General features: G+C 36.8%; 2 long non-coding RNA genes across 2 annotated transcripts; one reads left to right on the forward strand and one right to left on the reverse strand.

The window, feature by feature from the left end:
* Window positions 1-608: 608 nt before the first annotated feature.
* LOC131692280 (uncharacterized) lies at window positions 609-1063 on the forward strand. Its single transcript, XR_009305950.1, has 2 exons — window positions 609-861; window positions 930-1063. It is a non-coding gene; the product is annotated as an uncharacterized LOC131692280 (long non-coding RNA).
* Window positions 1064-10205: 9142 nt separating this feature from the next.
* On the reverse strand, window positions 10206-10657 carry LOC131692281 (uncharacterized). The gene is made up of 2 exons (XR_009305951.1): window positions 10406-10657; window positions 10206-10346 (listed from the first exon to the last, which is right to left on the reverse strand). It is a non-coding gene; the product is annotated as an uncharacterized LOC131692281 (long non-coding RNA).
* Window positions 10658-11868: the final 1211 nt, after the last annotated feature.

Consider the following 11868-nt stretch of genomic DNA (forward strand, 5'->3'; position numbering starts at 1 on the left):
ATTTTATCAAGAGGTATCGTGTTCGCCGCGGCGCTCCTTGACGTAGAAAAGGTTGAACGTCTATTCTTGGAACTCTCGTATGTGTGGTTCTGCGTGACCGAAAATATTTTTTTACACAATGAATTTATAAATAAATCCTAACATTACACAAAGGATCCAATGTTGGAATTCCTGACGGGATTTGTAGTACCAAGGCTTTTAGTGCAGTTTTACCTGAAGACAAAGTACAACAAAAAATAAATTTATGTTCTTAAAATCAACCGATACAGAACCTTTCCTACTCTGACTGTATGCAGGCTGAAACAGCCATATTTTCAAAAAACAGAAATAAACCTCATTAGACAAATACTTTCACTTGAAAGGAAGCAATTGAACCAAATATTTTAATAAACTTTTCAAGGTCATAGATGTATACGTTTAACAAGCCATGAATTCGGGCAGCACGACGCAATAAATGAACAACACTTGTTCCAACACACTTTTTCGGATGCCGGTATTTACTAACATAATCCAGCCTCTTACTTCAGAACATCGACACACTTGTTCACACAGTAGGACGTGATTTCTCTATGCCATCGAAGCGTATAAAATCCCGCTCCAATCCCAAACTCATCATTCATTTGTTCCGTTCCTTAAGTCGAACCCAAACCCAAGAAAAATGAAATTCATTCTTGTTCTTGCGATGCTACTGGCCGTTGCCTACGCAGTGCCTAGCGAGGAGATCGCCTCCCAGCTGGCTGCCATTGGGGAAGCCATCGAGAACAACCCGGAGCTGGCCAACGGATGGCTGGGTAAGGCCTGGAACTGGGTGAAGAGCAACAAGGATTCGCTCGGTCAGATCGCTGGAGGAATTTTGAGCTTGTAAGATTAGACCTAGGGGTTCTTCAGAAGGGCAGATGAATTTGATGTGGTTTTTTTTTCTTTTGCAGGGGATAAGTCGTTCATCGGACGAATTTTAACGAACGGATAATTATTTGACCGTGAGCTACACTGACTGTGGTGTGAAGATTTCCATGTTTGTTTAGTGTTGGCGTGGTGAAATAAAATTGTTTAACAAAAATAAGTGAGATTATCATTTATTAAAAAATGACACTGATTTTAGGGGCATATGGTTTAAAGTCAGAGAAACAAATCTACAATTTCACTATATACCTTCTAATTAATATAATTGGGTGCTGTCTGCTACCGAAAGGCATAGTGTCTACATAATTATGTTGGATTTAACGTTTCCATCTAATCCCAGATCATTGTATGGCACCACGACTTAATCACCACTCGGACGTGAAGTATACAAAGGAAACAACACATGGTTACATTAAACCACTATTGTTCCGTTTGAAAAGAAGTTCCGATTCTGAGAAAACCATAGCGAGATCGAAAAATGGTTCATCTTGAAAGCCAATGCGAGCGAACTTTTCTATATCTCTTCCATAGGCTGCCATATACTGACTAAATGAATTCGAAACATAAGCAACACTTTTAGTCTATATTGGGCCCTTGAATGCAAAATTTCGCGAACCAAATTTCTCCCTTGGGAGAGATATAACACAATGTGTTCACATTGGTCTACTACTCAAACTATGTTTAGAATTTGCTATGGCCCCGTCAGAATCAAAACTTCTGTTCTATTGGGCTTAAAGTGAACATAAGTGTTCCTTCTTCTTTACTTAACGCCATATGGTGGTCAAGTCGGTTGCCACTTACTGAAGAGATGTAATCGAAACTATTATTTATTGAAAATCAATAAAAGGATTTTTCAAAATCATCCAACACATGTTGTTTTCTGTACGACGTTCAATATTGGACCGGTGTCGGATGATTTTGAAGCACTTTTTTGAACTTCTCAGTGTACATTGATCACAGTATTATAAGATTAGATAAAAGTTATGTTACGAATATGACTCCATAGAAGACGTGGTTTTCTATCAGTTTGCAAGCTATATCCACATATATCTTGTTTCATTGAAAAGCATCGTTATCATTCATGAGAAACAGGTTCACAAGATACCCCCTATGCTTGAAATTTTTTTAAAACTGTAACATTCCCTTCGATGAGCGGAAGTGAAAGATGCAATTTCGACTAGTAATAGATCTCTAGGAAGAATCTTTGGACTTTCTAAATGAGCTGATTATAACTCTTTTTATTTTGCGAACGATTATCAACACATTAGCACTAATGTACATTCTGACGAACATGACTTACGGGATGAACGAGTTTTCGGTTCGTATTTCAAATATATGTAGCGCATTTCTTTTTTTTTTAGAAAGCGCTGGACGCGGTAATATCGAACAGTAACTTATGTCGCAGGACACTTTTTGTTATTTATAATTTCAGTTCTAAAAGTTTCTTTTAAAATTTTGTTGAAGCTTTCTTGATGGAAGATATATTAAGAAAACACAATAAAAAACTAGAATTTTCGACACACTCAAGTACATTTAACCCTTTAAACGAAAATATCAAACCGTTCAAGATGCACCAATTGGACCGATTATGTGGTAATGTGACAAATATTCTGCGGACCTATGTTAATAGTTTACAAGATATTGACGGCTTTGACCGAGGTAGCTTACTTATTTTCATTTGAAAATTTTTAAATTTTTTATATTTTATTTTATCAGCTTAAATAGTACAAAAGTTTAGCAGTCCCATCGAGCACAACTTTACACTAATAATTCAATAAGCATGTCGAAATTAGGTGGAATCAGCGACTCAAATATGCCGAATACGAGCAAATCATTCTTCTGTTGTATATTAAAAATAATTTGAATATGGTATATTGATATAAATTGATAAAATTAAAACCTCAATTTACGGACAAACGAGAATCGCTAAAGGTACATATGGGCTGCGGCATTATGCACTTGACGTGATTTCTATTCCTTTCATCATACACGAATGGTTTTGAAATAGGTTGTACCGCTCATATTTATATATTCAAGTGATTTTAATATTTAGTTTTGAAGGCAATCAAAGAAGGCATTTTTTCGATTATGTGAAAATTTTAAATAATTTAGCATGCTCATGTGAAAAATTGAAATAGATGAGCATGGCATTTAAATAATTGAGCATGCAGTGATTTTGACAAACAAGCACTCGTTGGAAAGCTTATACATCTAGTAATGTTTTGGCAATAATGATGTTATGCCTGGCTAAATATTTTTCAATATAACAATGTACGCACGTTGAAAATCAGCGGTCCAACTTTTATTTGAAGAGTATGAATACTTCAGATCACTAAAAATTATTAACACAAATAATACATGCAATCCATTGACGTCATTCAGTTAAGAAAATGAGATAGTGGAAAATGTGAAAAATCATGAAACGATGAAAGTAAATATTGAAATTGAAATAGCCTTTCTATATGAGAAAGGCAAAACATATTTTTTCAACAGCAGCTTGGTAGGGGAATGTGGTCGGTTGTCGGCACCCTTTAGCCTTTGGCTCATAACATTTCTCCAATTGCATAATATAGCGACATAAGAATACCAATGGAAAGCTAGAGGCCTTAGATAATAACTAGCGAAGGAATTTATTTTATTACGTCAATATGAAAAATGTTACTGACTATGTAGTGAATGGTAATTTTATACTATTTAGAAAAATGTTGTCGGATGTCGGCACCCTAATAAAATTTAATAAAAATAGCACAATATGAATAAAAATCATAAACAATATAAAATAAAATTTACTTTATTTAACTTTAATTTTAACATCATTCCTCGTCAGAAGCACTATGTGTGTATGTGAAAGCTGGTACGCATACTACGCACCACTAATGCACTGGCGGACTGCATTCAAATTTACAGGGTAACCAACTTACACCAAACAGAGTTGAATTAGATTATTTTTTAAAGTCAATATGATACCCAAGTAACTAATAGGCATGGAAAGTGTTTTTTAAGAACCGTTTTTAGCAAAATAGACCGCTCCATTATTGCCGTGCCATGAAAATATTTTTTACAGCTTTTCTTCCTTCAAAATGCTGATTAATTTTTTTTTATTCATTTCGTTTATTTGATAGGCACAAATGCGTTAGCTTGGTGGTGCCAATTTTTTTTTGTTTTTACATTTTGGATATCTTTTAACTAGGAGGTTAAAATGTTGAAATATTTTTTTACAAAAGATATAAATTTTACAGCTATCTTAAGACTAACAATAAGATTCTATATACAAGAAAGGGGGCAAAAGATTTTTTTTATGAAAGATTTTAAAACAAGGAATTCAGTTTGATACACAAGAGGGGGAGTAGTTCTTTACGAAATATTTTAAAGTTATCTTCAAACTAACAATATAGTTTGGTACACAAATGGAGGAACAAATATTTATGAGAAATTTCACAGATGTCTTAAAACTAGGGATACAATTCTATTTACAAGATGGAGGACAATAGTTTTAACAAAGAGTAAAAATTTCAGCTATCTTAAAACTAGCAATACGGAATACAAATTTAATTTTTATCGGAGACTTATGCTTGGTCAAGATATTCAGAGGGGGGGCTTATTTCCAAAATCGGTGTAGCAGCAGTTGCATCAACGACAGGGAAGAGAAGGCGTAGATGGTGACCGAGAAACAGGCATTGTAATTCTCTCTCACTCACGCGAGAAGTAGCTTATCCGATGTCCAACTTTTCCGAGATAAGATGAGTTGCAAAATTCTCCATCTCCACAAATAGCGCGAGAATGATTTTCCGGATAAAATTTATTTAACTTTTTCTTTCTCACCGGAGAAGGTGATAAAATTTTAATTTCGTGGAAATCAATTAAAACTTCAAAAAATCAATTAATTACAAAGAAAAGCAGTAAGTAAGAAGTAAGATAGACTTGTTTGTTCATGTTTTGGAACAACGACAGCAAAGCAGCGAACGCAAAAAGGATACCGTGATAAACTCAGTCACTCATTCTCCGGCTGTTTTATTTATCCGGAGAAATAACAAGTTGTATTTATCCGGAGAAGTTGTGTGAGTGTCAATAACTTTTCGTGTGAAAATGTGAGTTTGTTTATTGTCGCAATAGCAAACTATCCGGGCTCATTTACTCATATGCGATAAATGCAATGCCTGCCGGGAGAGAAGAGCAAAACTTACAACTTTCGGGCAAACGGAAGATCAGCAAAACAAATTAGCGGCTCAGTCTAGTAGGTTGGATTGGTGGATGGTATTCTTCGGACCCGCGGTTTCACAAGGAAACTTCTAAAAACGACAAATAAAAGAGATATTATTTATCGTTCTTATGAAATTATAAATAAGGGACATATAGGGGATATCGCGATTTGCCAGCATATCTCGAACTGGGACATTGGGTGGTCTACCTCGGGCCCGAAGGAAATCCTTTAACAGATACCTTGCGTCCAAATACCCGGCGCATACCCAGACAACGTGCTCGATGTCGTGAAAGCCCTTTCCACAAGCCCAATACGCCGCAAATGCGCATCCAAGGTGTAGTGGTTGGACATAAGTCGGGACATTATACGAATAAAATACCGACCCACATCCATCCCCCTGAACCAAGGCTTCGTTGATACCTTTGGGATAATGAAATGTAGCCATCGTCCAAGTTCACCATTGCTCCACGAGGTTTGCCAACTGTTGAGTGTCCTCTGACGACAAATACTAAAAAATTCGTTGAAGCAGATTGGTCTTTCGTATATGTCACCATCTATTGCGCCCACCTTTGCTAATGAGTCAGCCTTTTCATTGCCCAGGATAGAGCAATGAGAGGGGACTCAAACAAAGGGAATCTGATAAGATTTTTCAGATAACGTACACAACGACTCCCGTATCTTCCCCAGGAAATATGGGAGTTGCTTTTTGGGCTTCACGGCACGAAGATCATCGATAGATCTGAGACTGTCCGAAATGATGAAATAGTGATCTGTGGGCAGAGTGTCGATGTTCCCAAGGGTGTACTGAATTGCAGCTAACTCTGCGACATAAACTGAAGCGGGATCATTGAGTTTGAATGAAGCGGTGATGGTATTGTTGAAGATACCGAAGCCAGTGGACCCATCGAGATTTGATCCGTCAGTGTAAAACATTTTGTCACAGTCGACTTCTCGGAATTTATTATAAAATATATTGGAGATCGCTTGAATGCTGGTTAATAACCAAAAGTTTTTAAATAGTTTATTAAAAGAAAGTTTACAATAGTTATGGTGAAAATGCTAATATGCTGCAAGAAGCATCCGAAATCCAAATAAAATGCTACTTAACTGCATATACTAGTACAAATTCGGTGTTTACTTGGGTAATGTTGGATTTCGAGATGATCTATAGAGCTCAAAAATTGATATTCGCCATCATTCTAACAACAAAGATGGAGGAGACTTCAAAATTGTGACTTTTCCTTGCCGCGTCTTCATATGAAACCGTACAATGTGGATATTTATCACTTGCAAAGATTGTAATAGTAGAATGTCTACATATCCAAAATTGATATTCGAGGCCTACAAAAGTCCAACATGTCGAAGCTATAATAAAAAACCTGTTTCTCTAAACTATGGCACGGAGGCTTTTTATGTTCAACATAATTGTGGAAATGTCCATTACATTCTTAGTACACTTTGCACTTATACACAATGGCATGCCAGCCACGAACTTGATGAGCTACGTGTCGACGGTGAAACCCTTGAAACAAAAAAATATCATACTCCATTAGCCTAATCAGCATTAGATCAATGTTATCTGCTTGCTAACTCATTTTGTCATGCGGGGATGGGTATGTGAGGAGGGCGAAAGTCCCATGAACGAACGACTCCCCAGCTTAAATTGGTATGCTTTGTGATATAGTGGTGGTTTAAAGATGATGGGGTTGAAAGGGAGGGGTATGAGGTGGTGGTCTGAGGGGTGATTTAAGGAGATTTTTAAAGGAGGGGAGTGAACAGTAGAGGGGGATTGTAACCCCTCTCCGTAAACCATCAACTACGCCCCTGTTAAAATCCAGAAACCTTAAGCGAGTCGAAAAAAAAATTTGGCCGGGATTAGGTTGACGTTTTTCAGAGTGATTGCATAACCTTTCTATATGAGAAAGGCAAAAATGTGCAAAATCCAAAAAAGTAAATCTTCGTCAATTTTTTTTCGTGTTTGCAACAAATCTCGACGTTTTATGCACCTTGAATACATTTAGCATCAAAAATAAAAATTCTATTTTTAATTTTTCCTATAGTTTTTATGAGAAATTTCTGTGTGGCCGCACTCTGAAACCCGTAATTCCGGAACCAGAATTCCGATCGATCCAAAATTCAATAGCAGCCGATGGGAAGGTTGCACCTTTCATTTGAGTTTGGGCAAATTGGTCCAGCCATCTCTGAGAAAAATGAGTGACATTATTTGACACATACGCACATACATACACACACACATACACACATACACACACATACACACACATACATACACACAATGGGATGGGATATGACACTCGGCCCTCCGGGCCGGGATCAGGTTGACGTTTTTCAGAGTGATTGCATAACCTTTCTATATGAGAAAGGCAAAAACCCGTGATAATAGATATGACGGATTTTTTACTATAGATTAATCTGCAAACCTTCAATCTGGGTGCTTTTAGAATAGAGAAGTCGCCATCTTGGATATCAAAATGGCATCAGACCTCGAATTTTAGCAGCGACTCATAAAAATCGTGTCGAATATATCCATTAGACCGGCAACTTTTTTGAACTTTTTCCGGAACACTCCTAAATCAACTGGTAATTAGCTCTACAAACCATCTGCCAAATGTGAGATTTTTCCTATAGCTCTAGTTCACTCACAAGAGTTTAGAAGTTTCAATGGTGAAATATATGGAAAATCAGAAATTAAAAATCAAATTCCAATAAAAAAAATCCGCAGTAAGTCTGCATACCTCAAAATTGGCGGTGGCGTAGCTTATTTTATAACGAACAGTTTTGTTGAAGAATGCATATTGATTGGAGGTTCCCCGACAGAGTTATTTAATATTAAAGACAAACGGAATTTTTTTGAAATTTCCTTTTCTAAGCATGTGCGAGAAAGAGAGGCAACACATAACTTTATATGAGAATGATGAGTCTTCGGCAATGTTGATCCTTACACCTTAAGCTTTATATTTACAGATTTTGGGATGCACAAGATGATACTGTCATTTTTTACTGAATTTATTGTTTCTATTGCCAATTTTTCATATATTTTCACATACCTTGAAAACTCTTGTGAGTAAACTGGAGTTATCGGAAAAAGCTCATATTTGACAAATGGTATGTGAAGCCAATTACCATTTGATTTAACAGTGTTCCAAAAAAAAGTCAAAATTGTTGCCGGTCTAATATCCTTATTGATTGGGATATAGAGAATTTCGCTAAACCGGATGTCGTCATTTTGGTTTTCAAAATGGAGTCAACAATCAATCTCTGGCATCTACTCGTCTACGGATCAGTGCCGGCAACCGACCACTTTTCCCTACTTGCGAATGATTACATCGGAGCCCTCGTCGACGCCAGAGTGTGGAATTGAAGTTGCGCATTCCGGCTCATATGGTTACTTAGTTGTGCGATGATCACATTTGCGTTTTGGAGCATTTTTTAGATTCCGCTTACTTATCTTTTTCAATAATGTTTTTTCTATTGTCTACATACTTCAACAACACCTTAAATTATTATATCATTAACTCACGCGAAATATCTGACGCGCATTCATTGATTGCACACGAGCACGTAATGTTTTGAACGGAACCGTAAATTATCTTGAGGCTGATCGAATACTGGCGCCATCTTGAACAGATCCAATTGTGTTCTTTATGTCCTCTTTACTGCGTTTTGGCATTTTTCGCACGAAATTACACTCAATTTTCGTGTCAAAATAATTCTAAGTTACATTATAGTATTTTTTCAAAAACAAAAGTATTTTTTTACATTGATTAAATGTACTGTACTGAGGGTAAAAGATAATGCGTTTTCACAGAACAACACATAAAAACATAAACAATGCCGTAACTTATACAGCTGATCCACAGTAACAGCCGAAATGGCAGTCGTCAACGTTGTTCTCTACTGTGCATCCAATTCAAGCAACATGAGCGACCTCTGCAATAACATAGCAAAGATAATGCCGTGTACCTGCTGTACGGGATTAGCAGAAATTGAACAGAGAATCAATAGATAATAAAACCTTGTGGTTATCCAATCTTGTTCATTAATCAATACCAGCACCATACAAGGATGGCAGGTGGAAAGAGAATGAATGTTAGCCCGACCCCTATACTTGTTATTACTCCGTGGCGCACATACTACTGCGCCCCTTATAAGTGTCACAGGAGGAAATATATTGAAAGTAGGGATAGATATTCGATCAAAAATTATACTGGAATTCACGCAGGATTCGAGGTTCTAGGCGTTCGGACACCAAGAGACTCATTAGATGCCTAACAATTCGTTTTTGGAATATCATTACTATGGAGAGCGAGAAAATGTGTAGCAATATGTTCAATTCAAATAATATTCTTAGAGAAGACAAACAAGCAAATATACAATCACTACAATCACAACAACTGAAGAGGTAGCGATTGTATTCGCGGCAATAAAATGAAATAATTTTGAGAGGCCCAAAACAAGCATTAACTGTAAGCGAATACCTTATTTTACATGAGGGGCATACTAGCAATTGCACGTGCGTGTAATTTTTAACTACTAGAGAGAAGCAAACAGCACTGCAAGGAAATAGTGATATCAATCTCCAGTCCCGTCTACGATTTTCGTATATCCAATAAATGATTATCCAAATATTTTTTATATTGTGGGAAAATGATATCAAAACAGAATTGTTCCATGCAAACCCGATGCAAACTACGAACCATTCGAGAGGAGCCATCCATGGGAAGTGAAAGATGTTCAATCAATATACTTCACATTCTTGCTCTCACTTGACTACTATGGCTCTATTTTTTATTCTTTAGCTAATTCCGTATGTGTTTCAGAGAACCTTCTACCAAAAATCTCCATCCTGGGGGTTATGGTTCCATGATAGATTGGTGAACCATATACAGCCCTGAAAACCTCGTAGAACTCCCAATATGATACCAGAGATTCACTAGAGAAAGATGCATGTATGTCGCGATGGTTCAGATTTAAAATTGTAATGTTGAAAATAGATTTTTTGTTAAAAATAGATTTTGTGATGTGCACAAATATCAACGAGCATTGGCTAACATCTGACGTTGAAATTAAAAAGGACAAATATAATATGTAATTGAATCAACGAATATTTATTTCACTATTAACAAAAGTGATGGTCAACAGATCGCTGATCAATGTTTTCACATAATCATTACTATAAAGAATTCAAGAGTTCCAATCGATGCGATAAATAGATTATCCCCTGCAAAAGAAAATATTGTGTTAAACTCGTGATGACAAAACAGAAGACTTCAATCTTACAAGCTCAAAATTCCTCCAGCAATCTGGCCGAGCGAATCCTTGTTGGACTTCACCCAGTTCCAGGCCTTGCCGAGCCATCCGTTGGCCAGCTCCGGGTTGTTCTCGATGGCTTCGCCAATGGCAGCCAACTGGGAGGCGATCTCCTCGCTAGGCACTGCGTAGGCAACGGCCAGTAGCATCGCAAGAACAAGAACGAATTTCATTTTGCTTCGTTTGTTGTGTTGTGATTGGTTCAATTGGGAACTTGAAGAGTGAATGATCAGTGTGTGATTAACTGGGATTTTATATGCTTATAATAGCTAAAATAGTGTTTGATCAACTGTTTTTTCGTGTGTTTTAGATTTGCAAAACGAGAGTTTGAACAAGTTTTTTTTATTTGTCTTACCTTGGTGACGTAAGTTGATACATATTTTCATACTGGTGAGATGTGTCTCGGAATTGTTTGTGTCGATTCGTTATCCAGATATTCAAACAAATTTACAACTACAAACTGCCTATAAGCCTATATCCAGCAACAGAATTGAAGGAACAAAAATCAAGAGTATGCAAATGGAAAACAGAAGGTCATTTGTAATAATCTTATAACTACGTGAATCTGGTCCGAGTAACTTTATCTTAAGATTCTCTAAAGAAACAAAAAAATCCACCACTAAAACCACAAACGCACGTTTCAGTAAATCTGGAAAGCGAAGTAACACAAACAGATCTCAAAAACAGCTGCTCAATTAGTATTTCTGTACTCATATGCATTTAAAACCCCACACAAGAGCACAATTATCATCGAACCAAACCCCAGCAAAATGAAATTCGTTCTTGTCCTTCCGATGCTACTGGCCGTTGGCTACGCAGTGCCAAGTGAGGAAATCGCCACCCAACTGGCTGCCATTGGGGAAGCCATCAAAAATAACCCAGGGCTGGCCAACGGATGACTGGGCAAGGCCTGGAACTGGGTGAAGAGCAACAAGGATTCGCTCGGTCAGATCGCTGGAGGAATTCTGAGCTTGTAAGATTACATTCATTTTTTTTTTTTTTTTCAAGGACAGTAAATGAGTTTAATGTACTTTTTTACAGGGGATAATTTTTTTTCGACTGACAACATCGAATCGATTAAAAATTCCAGAGTGATATCTTTTGAACCTTGAAGTTTGAAACATTTGATCGACGGTCAACTGAGTAAACGAATTTTTCGTCGAAATAAAAAAAAATGCCACAAATTTTGTTTCAATTTTTCTGCTGTCGCAAAAATCATTGAAGTACATATGTTCAAAACATAGTTTTGTTGACGTACAAAACTGCATGGAAGAAGTCAGTTGCTTTCTTATGATCAAGATGCGGAACATAACTTTCTGTTTCAATATTATGTGCAGCTGATGCTTGGTGTGCAGGACACTTTCCGAGGCTAGCACGAATGTACGAAGCAAAAATCGTCAATAAAATCGCATATTTAAACACAATTTTAAAAT

Source organism: Topomyia yanbarensis, chromosome 3, assembly GCF_030247195.1.
Source record: "Topomyia yanbarensis strain Yona2022 chromosome 3, ASM3024719v1, whole genome shotgun sequence".
Lineage (NCBI taxonomy): Eukaryota > Metazoa > Arthropoda > Insecta > Diptera > Culicidae > Topomyia > Topomyia yanbarensis.